The sequence below is a fragment of the Coptis chinensis genome, chromosome 1 (genome assembly GCF_015680905.1).
Source record: "Coptis chinensis isolate HL-2020 chromosome 1, ASM1568090v1, whole genome shotgun sequence".
NCBI classification, from domain to species: Eukaryota; Viridiplantae; Streptophyta; class Magnoliopsida; order Ranunculales; family Ranunculaceae; genus Coptis; species Coptis chinensis.
This window is the reverse complement of record NC_141456.1, coordinates 29,363,625-29,381,329: the sequence shown is the minus strand read 5'-3', so window position 1 is coordinate 29,381,329 and position 17,705 is coordinate 29,363,625.

Sequence of the window (17,705 nt, the reverse complement as noted above, 5' to 3'; positions counted from 1 at the left end):
CATGAACAATTTTGTGGTGGTCATTTCAGTGGTAAGAAAACTGTAGCCAAGGTCCTACAATGTGGATTTTATTGGCCAACGCTGTTTAAAGATGCACACAAGCATTGCAAAGCATGCAAACCGCCGCCAGCTAGACGCATTACTCAACGCAATATGATGCCCTTAAATCCAATTTTAATTGTAGAAATTTTTGATGTATGGGGGATCGACTTTATGGGTCCTTTTCCAAATAGTCATGGCTTCCTATACATACTAGTATCTGTTGACTATGTGTCAAAATGGATTGAAGCGTTGGCATGTCATGTGAATGATCATAAAACGGTCGTATTTTTAAATAAAGGAACATATTTTCTCTCGATTTGGCGTTCCCAAAGCTATAATTAGTGATGGGGAAAACATTTCTGTAATAAAATTTTGAATCATTAGTAAAGAAATATGGAGTTACTCACAAAGTGGCAACTCCAGATCATCCTCGCACCGATGGCCAAGTAGAAGTCTCTAATAGAGAGATTAAATCAATTTTAGAAAAGACGATTAATCCATCTAGAAAAGACCCGGTCTCTTCGATTATCCGATGCCTTGTAGGCATATAGAACAGCTTTTAAGACACCTATAGGCATGTCCCCTTACCGCCTCGTTTTGGTAAACCTTGTCATCTTCCAGTTGAACTCGAGCATCGCGGCTCTATGGGCTATCAAAAGCCTAAAATTATAATACCCGATCGCGAAGCGAAGATTAAAATTGTAAAATGAGCTTGAAAGATTTGGAGTGATGCCTATGATCTCTCAAAAATCCTATAAAGCCAACATGAAAAGAGTGCATGATAAGCACATATTAAGAAAAGAATTCAAAATTGGTCAAAAGTTTTGTTGTACAACTCGAGATTACACATTTTTCCAGAAAACTAAAACTCGATGGTCCGGTCCTTTCATTGTCTCTCGCTGGCCAAACCTTATGGGGCTATGTCTTTTGAAAAATGAAAACGATGACAGCTTTAATTTCAAGTAAATGGCCAATGCCTTTAAACATTATCATGAGTTGCGTTCTCGGATGTCTAAAAAAGACTCTTTCAAAGATCCAAATCTATAAGAGACTAAAGATTCGCTGGTGTATTTTTTTCCGTGTGTTTAAAACAAGGAAAGTACACCATTAGGGTAGCCGGCCCTCTTCTATTTTCTTCTCTAAAACTCCTAGAGTGTGTGGTTGTAGCCAGGAACCTAAGTCCACAAAACTCTATTTCAGAACCGAAAGTATAAATGTCTTACTTTCATCGAGCAACGCGTGCCTTCCACGGTAAACAATGGGTACCAAAATTTCCCAGCCTTCCTTCTTTCCTTTTCTATTCTCTTCCTCGCGAACTCCATTTCATCATTTGGTGTAAATCTCACCCATCTCGAATAGGTAATAGTCGCAGTACTTTTGCTCAAAAGCGACGCGGCTGAAGGATGGGGTGGTGTATGAATTGTCAAACACCTTCTCGTCCGTGTCTTGATTTACTATCCGATATGAGCCGGTATAAGGTATATTATTGTCCCACACCAGCTCGCCAGATAAACTTCGTCGTCGTCGTCCCGATTGTCTCTTCCCATTGGTGGGATTCGCCTTCGAGGATCCGGACGTTAAAAGACTCCACATGTATATACTCGTGTATTTTATTTTCACCCTTGCATTGTGCACAAAGAGAGTCGTGATGAACAACATCGGATAGTCCCACGTTCGCATAGGCAATGGATTTCACCAGGCCAACCCCGAATAGTTTTCTATTTGATGACGATTCCCAAGGTTTGAGGCTATACCATATGTACTAAGGGTAATATTATTATTAGACCATTGCACATTGGTCAGGGATGGTACCGTCTTGAACCCTAGGCCCCCAAAACATAAAGGTTAAGCCACAGTCTGGCTGGATTGGGTTCGCCCCAGAGCCGACATGACACTTTGCCCGATTTTATCAGAATGATTTTCTTCTTGTGTGGTGTTGTTGTCACGTTCTTTGGTATAATGACACATACATCTTCCCTTGTACATTGCCACGTTCATCTCCCTTTTTGTACATTTGTATATAAAAAAAAAAAAAAAATTAAAAAAAAAAAAAAAAAAAAAAAAAGGGTTGAAGGTGCCTTCTTCATATTCCAGTGGATGGCATTTTTAATGCCGATCATTTTAGCATTCGATTCGTTTAATTTGAATTGAAATGAATCGAAATTCGCGGTTTGAAATTTTGGGACATGTTTAAATTTCCAGAATTCATTTGGGCTTGGACAAAAATTAGAACCGACCCAAATCAATGGTCCGGTCACAAAACCCAAATGTTATCTCCATCGTGAATTAAAAAAAAAAAAAAAACGGTCGATATCCACAAACGGTCAAATTTTTGCCTATAAATTCGGACACTCCTCATCACCCTTCACTCACCTCATTCTCTCACTATCCAAAGCTTAATCTTCACATATTATTTTTCATTCAAAACAATGGATCCCGATCGGCGATTGGAAAAGGAGCAACGGAATGGGTCATTACAAGATTCGCGGATAACAGTATTTGTCATTATTCCCATCCGATCATGCATAACTTCATCCGAATATCTAGATCTATGTAACCTCCATATCTCTTTCCCTTTGTCGCTTTGTATATTACTATGGTGTGTTAAATAATTCTCAACCATTTGTGCGGTTACGCATTACTAAATGGAGGAGCATCCTTTTAATAAATTGGGTATATTAGTTGTATTTTTACCTTATCATAAACATAAAATAGTTATCAAAACCATAACAAATAAGAAAAATCAATAACGCAATAAAATAAATCAAACTCAACTTATTGTTTTCAGAGAAGATTGCGCACGCTACACGGTACGCCTAACACTTGTCACGCACGCAGCTCAATTATTCTATCTATCTTCTATTATTAAGGTATGATCATAAATTTTGAAATTACGTGTAGGTCTAACTGCGCCTGCGGAAACTTTCCTCCGTATTCTCTGTCATTTTAAGACCTCATTAATTGTTTTTGGACACCTGACATGAAAAGACATACTATGGATACCCATAGTTGCTGTACATAATTAGGGATACCAACATCACATGTTTCACTTGTAAGTTGAGATCTAGATGCACTTGACATCCTGATTCGCGTACGGATCCTATATTTGCTATAAATCTCTTCTTCATTTCAGCCATTCTCATTTCACGGTTTCTACACTATCCTTCCATCAATTATCCTTCCAAATGGATCAACCAAGAAAGATAGTACCGAGAAGAACTACTTGAAATTTTTGATGATGGCCGATTTTCTCCTTTTATGACACGAAAATTGCGTCGAGGATGGATGCCTCTTCTATATCATGCATGCCCTATTCCGTAGATTTGGTCTTGATGTTCTACCAATTTAGCGGACTGAAAATGGAAAATTCTGTTTCCATGCCTATGGACAACGCTTTGAATTAACTAAGGAAGTTATCTCCGACATACTTCAAATTCCAATGAATGACTCGGGGTTCGATCTTTTGAGTCCCCATTTAATTCCGTCAAAAATTACTACGGGCCACCGTATCTCATGGCTTAAGTCGGAAATAAAAATCACGTTGTTCTTCAACGCTCTTTTGAAACAAAATCAACGAAGTGTGCTCCACTGGTTGGGACACAATGTGGTGGGTACGTCACACCAATCTGAAGTCACCAAGCCTCAATTACACCTACTTTGGATTATGCAGAATCAAAGAGATGATTTTTGTATAATCCAACACCTCTGGAATGCAATCACCAGAAGAACAAAAAGGTTAGCACCTCTGCCTACTTTAGTCATGAAAATTATGATGCGTTGGGGTTATCAAGCAGTTTCTCTAGAAATATCTCTTCAAAGAGCATTTGTTACAATACTTCACAAAGACTGTGCCGGTGGTTCTTGGACGCCAGATACTCTGCCAGATGAAATGGATGGCCAAAACTCAAACTCTGCACATTTCTTTGATGAAAGTGCCATGCAGAACATTTTTAATCCCATGGAAGGTATTCAAATTCTTCATCAAGGAATGAGGGAACTCCACGCACGTCAGGAAATCATCATCAAAAGTCTTATGGATTTCCAAGAACGTCAAGCGATGCATGATGCTGATCAAGAGGCACTATTGGAAACTCACTCTCAGTCATTAGAAAATCACACTCTTCTAATAGAGAATCAAACTACGATCTCTGGCAACCAGGGAACCCTTCAAATCCAACTTAGCCAACAAATTAATGAACTGAACAGTGTTGTCCACAATCTGCATTCCCATCACCATCCTTATCATCATTCTAAACCATAAAAAAAAATAATAATAATAATAAAAAAAAAAAGCGTTCTGTTTTTACAAAACTCAACTTTCCCCAAAATAAATAAAATAAAATTATTATTATTAAGTATTTCATCGTGTGTGCCTTTAATTAAAATTTTTGTTATCTTTGTATCTTCTTTTGTAAGAAATGCCTACTAAGGGTTGTCATATTTCAAGTTGTGATAATAACAATTTTAACGTGTTCTTTTAAACTTGATTACAGGAGGTTTTATCTTCTTGCATACTCATTCCTCCATCCAGTCAAAATTTTCTTGGACATATTTCTTCTCATATCTTTCCCCATCACTCCACTCCATCAAACATGGCATCTTCATCGAACGTAGCATCTTCATCAAACAGGACACCTCCGAAACTCATCCCTGAGCAATCATTTCAGGCCATGATGGATTCCAATACTTATGGACTTCATTTCGTGATTGCATTACTAACATCGGGTGGTCTTCCCTTGTTATTAAATACGACCAAACTTATTCTCCAAGTTTGGCGGCCTACTTTTATGCTAATATGGAAAATACACCAAAGCATTCAACGCCGCTCATGGTTTTTCTTAGACGGATTCACAATCAAAGTTGGTGGCACAAACCATGTCTTTTTAGAGGCAACACTTGCCCCGACTTTAGATCTTCCATATCACGAAGCCGGCAACAACATGGCCATACATTTATCACAACTCTTTCGTTCCTTTTCATGGCCTGCTTTTGAAAGATACGGTGACGGTCTTGAAATTAAAGATGAAGGAACTAAACTTGGCGGATGGCGGACATCACCATTCCCTTAGCCGCAGATGACCATGAACATGGGAAATGCGATGTTGTTTATCCTTCTTAACATCATGGGAGATTGGCATTTTTCTACCGCCAATGATTTGCATGTGTAGTCTTCAATGCGCTTTTCGAGGTCATACATTCTTTGATATCTTAAACGTGTTATCTCCAATTTGAAACGAGCTCGCACTTTTCGGGATCAGTATATACTTTTACCTCAGAATCGCTTGCGAATTATGAAGACACATTTCCACAGTTTTCACTACTTTTCATGACGGGTCAAAGTAGATTCTATGTGCCCAAAAAAACAAGATAATTCGTTCATTAAGGTTTAGGCAATGGAAACGCCCCGCCACGATACTTGAGACATGTTCGTTGTTATCCAAGCGATGATAAGATGATGAAACATTTGAACGAATCGGTGAACAAGAATGGGCCACCATTTGGGAATACGTTATCTTTTGGCGGCGATACTAAGGAAATGCATTTCATCGAAGAAGAGGCCGGACCTTCACCACATCCCTGGATGGTAAACTTGAGTAGGGAATTGTACATATATCTAATCAGCGTATATAATTGTATATAGTGTGCTACTGTTGTTTTTCTTTTTTTTTTTTTTTCTCAGATAATATATTATGTTACCACAACTTTCATTCCAACAATCCAACTCTAATTTTGTTTACGGTTATCGTAATTCCTTTCTTTATCTATTTCTATTTCGAAGACTAATCATCACTCTGTTTGGGGGGATATATATATATATATATATATATATATATATATATATATATATATTAAAAAAAAAAAAAAGCGGCAACTTGTAGTGCGTAGATATAGTTTCTATTTTCTTGTTAGTAAATGTAATTAGTGACAATGTCTTGTTTCTTTTTCAATGATGAAAATTATCTAGAAGTCTCACATTAGCATTGAATTATGATTCGCTTTTAAGAAACTTAAGCTAATACGCATTTTAATAGTTTTATATCTTTTTATGAGTATTCATGCACCGAGTATCATTGATTGTACATGACAATAAGTTTTTCGAAACCACGGTTAGTCTACTTAAACTATCAATCCTCGCGGAGAATCTAACCAAAAGCCTCGATATGAGTGATTTGTAAGTAATGACACAGAGGAGTAGTTTTTCCGAATAGAGAAAATCACGCATCGACTTACTTGATCACCATCCGAACCTAGGCGAGAATTTAGGCATTCTTTGGATCGACATAGCTATAAATTATTACCTGTTACAAATTTTACCGCTAGTCACTCCACTGAACCTTTCATCAAACCTTTCACTTTCACCAAAAATTCCTTATCCATATATTAACCCCAAATAAAAGAACCTACCTAAGTGATGAGTATGAGAAATAGGATGAAATGTAGAAAAATAAAAGAAGACTTGTTCCAAATAAAAGTTAGTTACTTGCTTCAAAAATAAAAATAAAAATAAATAAATAAACAGGATCATGTTTCTTAAGCCTATAAAAAAAAAAAAAAAAAAAATGAAATAAGGCTTAAGAGCAAGGTAGGAAAACTCAGGTAGGAGCAGGAAAAGAAAACAAGAATTTCTCAAGTGTAAATATCTTGAAGACCTTATTATCTTATACTTATCATTTTTGATCTTCCACTTCCATTTCTTTCTACACTATCACCTAAGCCCCATAATACCTAATAAAGACCTCTAGCTCAATTAAGAGTAGGATGGTGTGATAATAAGTAGTAGATGTGATTGATCGACCCTCGGCTCCTCCGTCATCATCCGAGTATGTAAGGAAAAGTGTGCCCACCTGCGACACCGGAGTTAACAAAACACGAGTGGGAAAATTATGAGCTTAATTTGTGTTTCTACACATACATGTGAGAACCCATTTAGGTACACTCCCCAAAGGATCCAAAAGCTTGACCTCGCTTGTGCAATTCAATGTAAATTCACTGAATGCATACTCATATGTAGATGTTTTAATTATTGTATGCATATTAACTTGAGTTTCAAAGAATTAATCCTCGTTCCCCGCTAAGGAGATGTATAGATATCCGAGATTAATTTAGGAAACAAGCTTTTGTTACTAAGTCATTGTAGTATAAATGAAGTTTGTGAGTATCTTCTCCGAAAACTCTCACGAGGCTATAACTTCGTCCACTAGGGAATTCCTAGTGGTTTAAAGGCCTTGTTGCATATGGTCAATGCAACCGCTCTGCTAAACGAGACTTAGCTTAGAATCTACGTTTTGGCCACTTATCTATTTTAATGTCTCTTTTTTGCTTGAGGACAAGCAAAATGCTGTTTGGGAGTGGTGTGATAAGCACCCAAAACTGTATTATAAAAACCTGTAGAGACATAACATTTCAGTCAATTTTGTGCTTAATAATCATGAAATAATCGCATCTTCGTGCTTTTTGCAGGTTGGAGCAACTAATGTAAAAATGATGATAAAGCAAGCATTTAAGCACGAAATACGGAGTATACACATGCCTTCCGATCAAGCCCATGTGAAGCCCAACAAATTCGGACTAAAGCCCAAAGACTCAAATAGTACAGAATCCAGTCAGAAATGGGATTATGTGCACAGAAGCATCAAACTTCCGAAGCTCATATCTCTTGAACCAGGACTCCGAATGCGACGAGTGAGCTGCTCCGACGATCAGTGCAATGAACTCTACAAATAGGCGGGAAGTTGTAAAAATGCCAAAAGACCGGATGCTCATTGGACATTGACGTGGACCCACTAAGGCGGCCCATAAGATTTGATGAGTCATCATGCAAGTCAAGACAAAGGTGCAAATAATTGGTGCAAATTTGACACCTTGCATGAAGTTAATGAGTTAGTTGGATTTAGGTGATGATTATCTAAAAAAATGAAAGGTGTCAAATGGGGGTTAGTTGTGGATAAGTGAAAAATAAATGAGAGGAGAGTGTTTCACGTGGGAGAAGAGAAAAAGGCTCTCTTATGTAAAGGGGGGCTGATTTTGGGAGTTGGAAGCTTTTACTTCCTTGACTTTTACTTTTCATTTACATCCATGTCTTTAATTTTGTTTTTTTAGTTCTTAGTTTTTAGAGAAAAGCTTGTAACTTGTTAATGGGGGAACTCTCTCTAGTTTTTAAAAACTCTTCTTCATTTAGGTAAACAGGTTGTAGTTTTCTTGTTTCATTCTCTTTCTTTTTCATTTCACATATCTTCTTATAGTTTAATTCAATCCTAGGATCATGAGCTAAAACTCTCCCAAGGGGAGGGTTAATGATGCTCATGTGAGGATCATGCTACAAATTTAGGATTCCAAAATCACTACTTAAAAGACTTAGGTTCTATTTTTCATCCCGGTCCCAAAATGACAGAGATTGACAATTATCGATCAATTGTTGTAAAGTAGAACTAGGAGTTGGAATGATATTTCAGAGATGAAATATCATTTCAATTCTACATGCTAGCATGATATGTTTAGAGATAGGTGTATTATGTTAGGGATTTGAGATGGTAGTGACCTATTTCTAAAAGACTTGTAGCTAGGCCTTGCATGAGTAGGATTAATCCTTCCCTATCTATCTCTCTCTTTCATTTAACTATAAACAAACTTACAAATTTTAGATAACTTGTGTAAAAAAAAAATCTATCTATAAAATCCTTCTCACATAGTTCTCCAAAGTGTAGATTCCAGTTGTGATCATTTAAATTCTTGTCTTAGAAGTTGGAACGAAATCCCTACTCGAACTAGATTGACATTCTCAAAGAAAAAAAACAGTGAGTAAGGAATTATTGAGTTTTAGCACGTAGTAAGTCAACTTCTAAAAACACTGAAAAGTGCTAAGATCAAGAGGCTTCAAAGGCGATAGATTGATCACATGTACGACTATGCGCATTGCTTTTATCAAGTAACTTCTTGGTAACTTAGAGTGAGACAACATGCATCTCATCCTCTCTATAATGATACGGTTCATTCTCTCAGATATACCATTGTGTTGCAGTGTCTTGGGAACTGTCTGCTTATGATGAATCTCAAGACTCTTGCAATATTCTTTAAATGGCCCAATGTACTCTTCCCCATTATCTGAACGAATACACTTCAAAGGCTTCATTGTCTCTCTTTCCACCATGCTATGGAAAGTCTTGAACACACTGAGAACCTCATCCTTGGTCTTCAAACTATATGCCCATATTTTTTTTGACGTATCATCAATATATGAAAGTCAAGAAGTACAAAGCTCCCTCCTAGGACTTCACTTTCATGGGACCACATAAATCCGAGTGTACTAGCTCAAGGATATTCTCCTTTCGGTAAGAGGGGAATCTTTGGAAAGACACCCTATGTTGTTTTCCAACCAAATAATGAGTACATCTATTTAAATGCGTACTTTTGATGTTTGGCAAAGTCTTTTGCTTAGCAAGAACTTCCATGCCTTTCTATCCCATATGACACAATCTCTTATGCCATAGTTTGGTGGAAGCTTCTTCTTGTGCCGCATTTAACTAACTAACTTGTGTCTTGTAAAACTAACTTGTGTCTTGTAAAATGAGCAACTCTTCTGTCCTTTGGCTACAAATGAACCTTTGTTGAGTTTCCATACCCTATTACCAAACGAGCTCTAGAAAGTATTATCACCTAACTTCCCAACGGAAATTAGGCTTAGCCAAATTTTAGGGACATGTCTTACATCCTTGAGTGTCAAGGTATAGCCAACATTGGTTTCTTCATGAACATCACCAACTAATGCCTATAATCTTCGAGACTACACTGTTACCCATCTTTACCTCACCAAATTCACCACAGTTGTAGGTATGTAGTGAAGAAACTCCTGTGTGGTGTGACGTGATAGGATGTTCCAGTATCCATCACCTACTTTGTATCCTGGCATGAGGTACTAACACAACATTCACCACAATTTGACACAATCCCCACTACATCATCGTCTGCTATTGCGGTAGTATCTCGACTTGTGCTTCTGTTTCTTTTTACTATGTCTTCATGTACATAGTTATTCTTCTCATCCCTCTTTAGTGTTCTACACTCATATCTGAAGTGACCCATGGTGGCACAATAGTAACATTGTCTCTCTGCCTTAAGAGTTCTAGATTCACCCCTAGATTTGTTTCTGCCATCACCTCTAGAATGAGGTGGTTTTCTATTCTTACCTCTCCCCCGCTTCTCTGTGACAAGGATATCTGAGTGAGAGAAGCTACTTTGTGAACCCCTTCTTGTCTCCTCATTCAACAATGCACCGATAATCATTTCCATTGAAACTATTCCATCCTTAGCGGCTCCACCAAAAGAAACTGCCAACGTCTCCTAACTGTTGGGTAGAGAGTTTAATAGTAACAAAGCCTTAACTTCATCACCCATATGAATCTTCATTAAATGCAGCTGGTTGATGTTATTCTGTACGTCATTAAGATGCTCAGACATTGAAGAACCTTCTTTGTACTTGGAGTTAGTAAACTTTTTAATGAGTAGCATTTTGTTGCCTGCAGACTTTCTCTCATAGAGGTCTTCCAAATTCTTCCATAAGCTAAAAACAGTAGTCTCTTGAGATACATGGTGGAAGACACTATCGTCAATCCACTGTTGAATGTACCCAATAGTTTTTCTATCAAACATCTTCCAATTTGCATAGGATACTTTTGTCAGTTTTACTCATCCATTCTCAATGAGTTGTCATTTTAATAAAGCAAGTCTTCCATATTGGCTTTTCAAATAGTGTAGTTACCTCTATTTAGACTAGTCATGCGAGTGTTTATAGAATGATCAATCTCAACAAGCTATTTCAACTCAAACCTTATCTTAGGAATTTAATCAAACACATTTCGAGCAAGATTTGGATAACAATCTTTGTGATTAATCTAACCATAACTTTGATACCACTTGATGGGGGAAACAATACCAATCGGTCCTCACTAAGATAGCTTACACTTGGACACTCTAAACTCCAATCGAAAAATCTAAACTTTAACTACAACCTAGGCTATATGGAATAAACTATTACAAACTAGTAATAACAATGTAAAGTAACTTACCACAATGAGTCAATGAGACACAAGATGTAACGTGGTTCGGCTAATGATGCATACTTCCACAAGAGCAAATCCTTTTATAAATGTGGGAAGGAAGATTACAATCACTCCTCTCAAGTCTCTCTAAACTTACTAGGTCTCTCTTCACTAATCTCTCCTTACAAGCTTTATCTCTTTGCAAGGATTTTCTCTAAATTTTGGTTGCTCTTAAAGTTGGTTTCTTTCAAAGACTTATCTTACTCAAAACCTAACTTTGGTTGTATAGTAATATGAAATTTTAGAGTGTCTGCGAAATTTCAGTTCCAAACGACATGCCAACGTTGAAATATCAAGTCCCGAACGACATGGTAAAATCGGGCTGATGTTGCTCCAAACGGTGTGTGCAGACCGTATGTGCAAACCGTGGAGACTCAATTCTAGCAGCATTAACTTCGAAGGATGCGGCCAGGTCGTTCAAGCTTCTTACTACACGATATACGCAGACCTGTTCAAAACTCGATTCCAAGAGAATCAATTTCAAATGACACAGCGGGGCTTCGCAAACGATGCGATGAGGTTGTTCATCAATCCTCACAAACGATGCCACCAAGCCGTCTAGCTCAATGGTGAGGGACCCCAATAGCCACCTGTGGGTAGAATCGGATTCAGGGTAGTAGTTGTGGCCTTTGGAACTGGTAATATTCCATGGCAACTAAAAAGTAGATAGAGACAAGCAGTGAGCATGATTACATTATGCAGAATTACTCGTACTCGGAGGGAAGTCAACTTCTCAGCCGACCGAGCAGGTACTATGGGAGCCTCTCTCGATGCTAATAGTTCCATTTTGTACCATTGTAAACCACCATGGCAGACTATTATATTTTAGATTTGATTGAGAGTGGGAATACTGTCAGATACTTGCATAATATATTTCAAATCTTTCCAAGTTAAAAAATAGTGAGAAAAGTGACGGTATTTAAATGCAATCACTAAAACATTTGGGTTGCAAACATGGACTCCCAAGAGGTTATAAATTTGCACTTAGTAGAAAGTATAAGGACTTGCACCCCAGATTACTTTTTTTTTTGTTTATGAAAAGTTCTACTACTGCACCCCTAGACTCAAAATCCTAATTCCGCCCCTGACCTCACATATTCTAAAGATTAGTAGCTATCTATCTTCATATCAAAGGTGCATGTATGTAGTTGATAAGAGTCGCATCCCCTGGGACTTCAGAGTTCATCAGACGCCAATGTTTGGGTCATCTTTTTTCGATAAACATTGTATATATTGATAGCTTATAGCACAAAAGGATCAGAGTTTGCATCCAACATACACTTCGAAAGATGTTGCACCTCCAGCTGATGGTAAGTCCATCCAGCTAGTCGATGTGCATCCCCATTTGAAAGCCTACTTATCCAGTTAAACTTACATAATTCAAACAAACTAACTTGGTTCATTACAGACTTTTGTAAAGCTGCTAAAACCCAAGAGCTTTCTGTGCCCTTCAAGGCATTGATTACATTGGCATAGTCCCCCTCGAACAAAATCTTAGTCCTCCTTAATCTTTTAGCCAGCAGTACTGCCACCTCTGCAGCCACCATCTCCACTTCCTCTGGTTCTTGTGCCTTGAACCTACGAACTGCTGTGCCCACCAGCTGCCCTTCGTCATCCCATGCCAGACATCCAGCTCCAGCCCATCATGTGTCCCTATGAAACGAAGCATCAAATCTAATTACTATACAGTCATTTGGCATAATTGGGAACATAATATCTAAAAGATTTAAATTCACAGGGTTGAGAGTATTTGTCTGTTGCCATGCTGCATCTCCTTAGCAAGCTTCCCCTGTGGGCTGTTTTGTGCTCGAATTTGGTAGCATTTCTGGCCTCCCAGATGCCATGTAGTAGGAGACATCTTAAGGTTCCAGCTCTCTTTATTGATTCCTCATCACTTGTGCACCAGTTCAGGAACTGTTGTACCCAGGCCCTGAGGCTATCTCCTTGAAGATTATGGACCCTTAAGATTAACTCAGAATCATACCAAACTGCTCTTGTCCAATTACAATCAAAGAACAAATGCTGATCAGACTCTGTGGTCCTTCCACAGAAAGGGCAGGCAAAGTCTCCCACCATCTTCCTTTGTTCTAGCAAGGATTCCAAAGGTAAAGCTTTCATATATAGTTTCCATAGAAACAAATTGACATTTGCAGGAAGCTGGGCTTTCCACATGTGATCCACAGTACTCTGACTGTAACTGGATGAGCTTCCATTCTAGTTGCCTTTATTAAGGTGTATATAGACTGACTTGGCAGTCAAGTCTCATTTCTTAGTGCCACACCACTTCATGATATCCCTCTGAGCACCTTGTGGTCTCACCACCACCTCCTGAATCCTTTGGCTGATGAATGGATGGAATGGCCCATCAATTTTGTCAGTATCCCATCCATTGCCATTGTCAAGAAATAGGTCAGCCACTTTGAGCCCTTCTAGTAGAGGGTCATCAATTCCCATTTCCTTGAGAGTGGCTGGTATATCATTTCTTCTCACCCAAGGATTATTCAGGACAGAGGTGGTGGCACCACTTCATATGCTCCATATAAGCCCACTACTTATTTTAGAGAAAGTTTTATGTATGCCTTTCCAAAAGAAAGAGGACTGACTTAGGGGATCTAGTAACATCTCCAATCCAAGTTTTCCCATAGATACAAGTGAAAGTTTTGGTCCATAGAGATTCCAAATCAGTAGCTATTTTCCATGATAGCTTGGAAAGCATTGCAATATTCATATCCTTAGCCTTCCTGAACCCCAGCCTACCAGAGCTTTTGGGTTTGCATAAGTGTTCCCACCCTATGGTGTGGACACTATTTGTTGAGTTAGTTTCATTCCAGAAAAAGTCTCTACATGCCTTGCGTCAATCTTATCACAGATGGACACAGGCAGTAGATAGGTAGTCATGGCATACAGAGGTGTTGCTTGTGCCACTGATTGAATCAGAGTTGCTCTCCCAGCTTGGGAGAGCACCTTGGCTTGCCATCCTTTAATTTTATTATGTACTTTATCCACAATGTAATCAAAATCTTATGTTTTTTTTCTTGAAAGCATAATAGGTACCCAAGGTATTTCTCTTTTGGGGCAAACAGCTTTATCCCCCATAACTTTTTAAACTTAATATGGCTTCTAAACTTCACATTCCTACTAAAAAAATGCTAGACTTATCAAAATTTATTTTTTGCCTAGAAGCCTCACAATAATCCTTCAAGATAGATTTCAACTGAACACTATCCTCCATGCCAGCTTTGGTAAAAAGGATGAGATCATCAGCATAAAGAAGGTGGGTGATAGAGGGGGAGCCCATTCTAATCTTTATGCTATGAACCTCACCATTATTTTCTGCTTTGGCAATCATTCTGGACAATGCCTCTGTAACCAAAATGAAAAGGTAAGGTGAAAGAGGATCACCCTGTCTAAGCCCCCTTTCAGGCTTGAACTTCTGCAGGGGAGACCCATTCAAGAGAACTTGGAAAGTAACTGTGAAGAGGCATTGAAAGATCAACTCTCTCCACCTCTTACTAAATCCAAGGCTTTCAAAAATGCCATCTAGAAAAGTCCACTCAACTATATCATAAGCATTCGCCATGTCCATCTTAAGAGCTATCCAACCAGCTGTCTTGGTTTTCATATGTTTCATGTTATGGAAAACCTCACAAGCCAGCCCTATATTGTCTCCTATACTCCTCTTTTTAATGAAAGCCCTTTGGTAAGGAGAGACAATTTTGCTTATGTGGCATTTCAGCCTATTAGCCAATAGCTTAGCAATGATTTTATAACTAAAATTACACATGTTAATAGGTCGAAACTTAGACATATGGTCCAGGTTGGATATCTTAGGTATCAAGGCAATGTAAGTTTCATTAAAAGAAGGGTTAAGATTCCCACTAATAAAAAAAATCTTTTACAAAAGCATTGATGCTAGGTCCAATGATGTCCCAGCACTCCTGGTAAAACACCCCTCAAAAGCCATCAAGCCCAGGGGCCTTAAGCTTTCCCATCTTTTTAACCACATGCCAAATGTCTTCATCACTGGGTATAATAGTAAGCATCTCATTCTCTCTTTCAGTGATACAAGGCTGAAAAAGATTCAAAAGTTTTCATTGGGTTCTGGGTTGTCAGAGGAGAAGAGCTCAGTGAAGTAGCTATTGATAGCTACTCCTACTTCTTCCTTCCCCTCCTTCCAATTCCCATCCTCATCTTTCACTTTCTCAATCCTATTCTCCCTTCTTCTGTATGTAGTAGAGAGATGGAAATACTTTGTATTCCTACCCCCTTCTTTTATCCATTGATTGATCGATTTCTTTTTCCAGAAATTTTCCTCCTTTTCATACCAATCAAGAAGGGTGGATTTCAACTCTTTAGCCTTATAGTGATTGTCAACATTGAAAGGTTTCATCAGCACCTGAGCAAACTTCTTCTGGGTTATCTTGATATTATAGAAGATATTCCCAAAGACATGCTTGTTTTAGCCAGTGAGATTTTCTTTAGTGGCATGCATTTTAGATATCACATTGCAATCAGGTAACTCACTCATCACAGAATTTCAGGCCTCATCAATACAAGGCTTACAAGAGTTATCTTTTAGCCACATATCAAAAAAACATAAAGGTCTGTGAGAATTTTTTATTCATTATAATGTGCAAGGAAAGGTGGTCAGAAGAAGCATTAACAGAAGTATTAACACAAGAGTGTGGAAAAAGGGTCAGCCATTCAGGAGTGGCTAAGGCTCTGTCAAGCCTTTCAAGGACATGGTCTCCAGGCGTTCTGTTATTATTCCAGGTGAACTTGGGTCCTTTAACCCTAAGTCCACAAGCCCAAGCTCATTGATCAGGCTGTTGAAATCATCCATATATTTTGTTTTCCTACTTCTACCCCTAACCTTCTTATCAAAGGATGATATGGCATTAAAATCCCTAAAGAGGCACCAAGGCGCTGGGACTAAAGGGGCAACATCCCTTATCTTAGACTAAACTCTTTGCCTTTTACTAGGGGTCGGATCCCCATAGATGAAAGAAAAAAACCAAACTCTTGAACAATTATACTGTGTAAATTTACTTGTAACTTGATTATTCGTATCCCCAAGTATCTCCAGGTGCACACCCTCCTTCCACATCACTGCTAGGCCTCCACTTAGCCCATCTGTTGGCACAACAAAACATTCTTCAAACTTAATAGCCTTTCTTACCTCTTCTATCTTCCTACTATCAGCTTTAGTTTCTGACAAACACACTACATCTATCTCTAGCCCCCCAATTTGGTTCTTTAGATGTTGAATTGCCATGGTAGACCCAAGACCCCAGTAATTCCATGCGTAGATCGTCATTGAGGTGAAGGTGGCTATGTTGGGATAGCCACCGGGAACTCTTTTGCTGATCCAACTCCTGAGCTTCTAGTGTAACCAATTGAGATAGACATGCCCACTGATTGGTCATCCGAATGGTGTATGCTTCTAGTCCAAGCACCACTGTCTGTATCCTCTCCTTGCATTGTAGCGGTTCCTCATATTCAAGCCTTAGGGCCCCTTGATTCCTCAGGTGTGAAGTATCCACCGCAAACAGTATGGGTTGGGTCACACTCTCATCCGATTCATATTGTTCCATTTCTCCTTGTTATAGTGGGTGGTTTATCATTCTATTAGCTTGTTCCGTTAGCTGCTCACTTGATCCACTAGAGAGGTTAATTATCTGTGCATTTCTGGGAATGAGTTTGTGCCCTTTGCTTTTCTTGCGTATATCTTATGCCATTAACCTTGTTTTCTTGGATCTATTTACTGCATTATGTACCCCTCTTCCTAGCATTCCATCCTCTTTCTTTCTGCCATCCATGTCTCTAAACTTCATTTTTTTGGTTTCTCTTTGTTTTGCTTTGTGTGTTTAAGGGGGGCGAGTTTTTGTTGGGAGAGAAAATGGTTTTGATCTGCTCGAGAGTCTTTTCCTTTTCTTGGATTCCTCTCCACCAGCTGTTTAAAAGCCTTCCCATTTTTTCTGACCAACCTAGCTGGCTTGAAAGGGGAGCCTCTGCTTGCATTGAATTCCACTTTGGGTTTCCAAAGTATGACTTCTATCATCTACAGGGGACGGGACTGGATTTTCTTGGAGTTCCAAGATAGATCTAGGGTGAGGGGGTGGCTGAGTAGCTGTCTTAGATTCGCGAGTTGTATTGCTTTTTATGCTTTCCGTACTCAGCAAGGCTTCCCCAGTCTGAACCAGTTGGGCCTCCTCCCTCTGATCCATATCATCAAGGCCCATGTTCATGTCCATAGTATTCCTATCTGCTTCTTTGTCTGGCCCTGGCCCAAGGAGATTATTCCCACTTCTATTGTTTGTACTCTCCACTAACAATGCCTCCCCACTCTGGATTGCTTGGGCCTCCTTCCGTTATTCCACATCTTCGAGGCCCATATCCATTGCTTCTTCCATCCTAACTGTTTCTACAATTGGGCCTGGCCCAATAAGAGGATTTCCAATGGACCCTATGGATGTGGCCACTGATTTGGTCTGGGTGTACAGCTTTACTCCCATGTCCGATCCCTATCACCCTCTGTACAACTATCCATTATAATGCCAGAAGAGC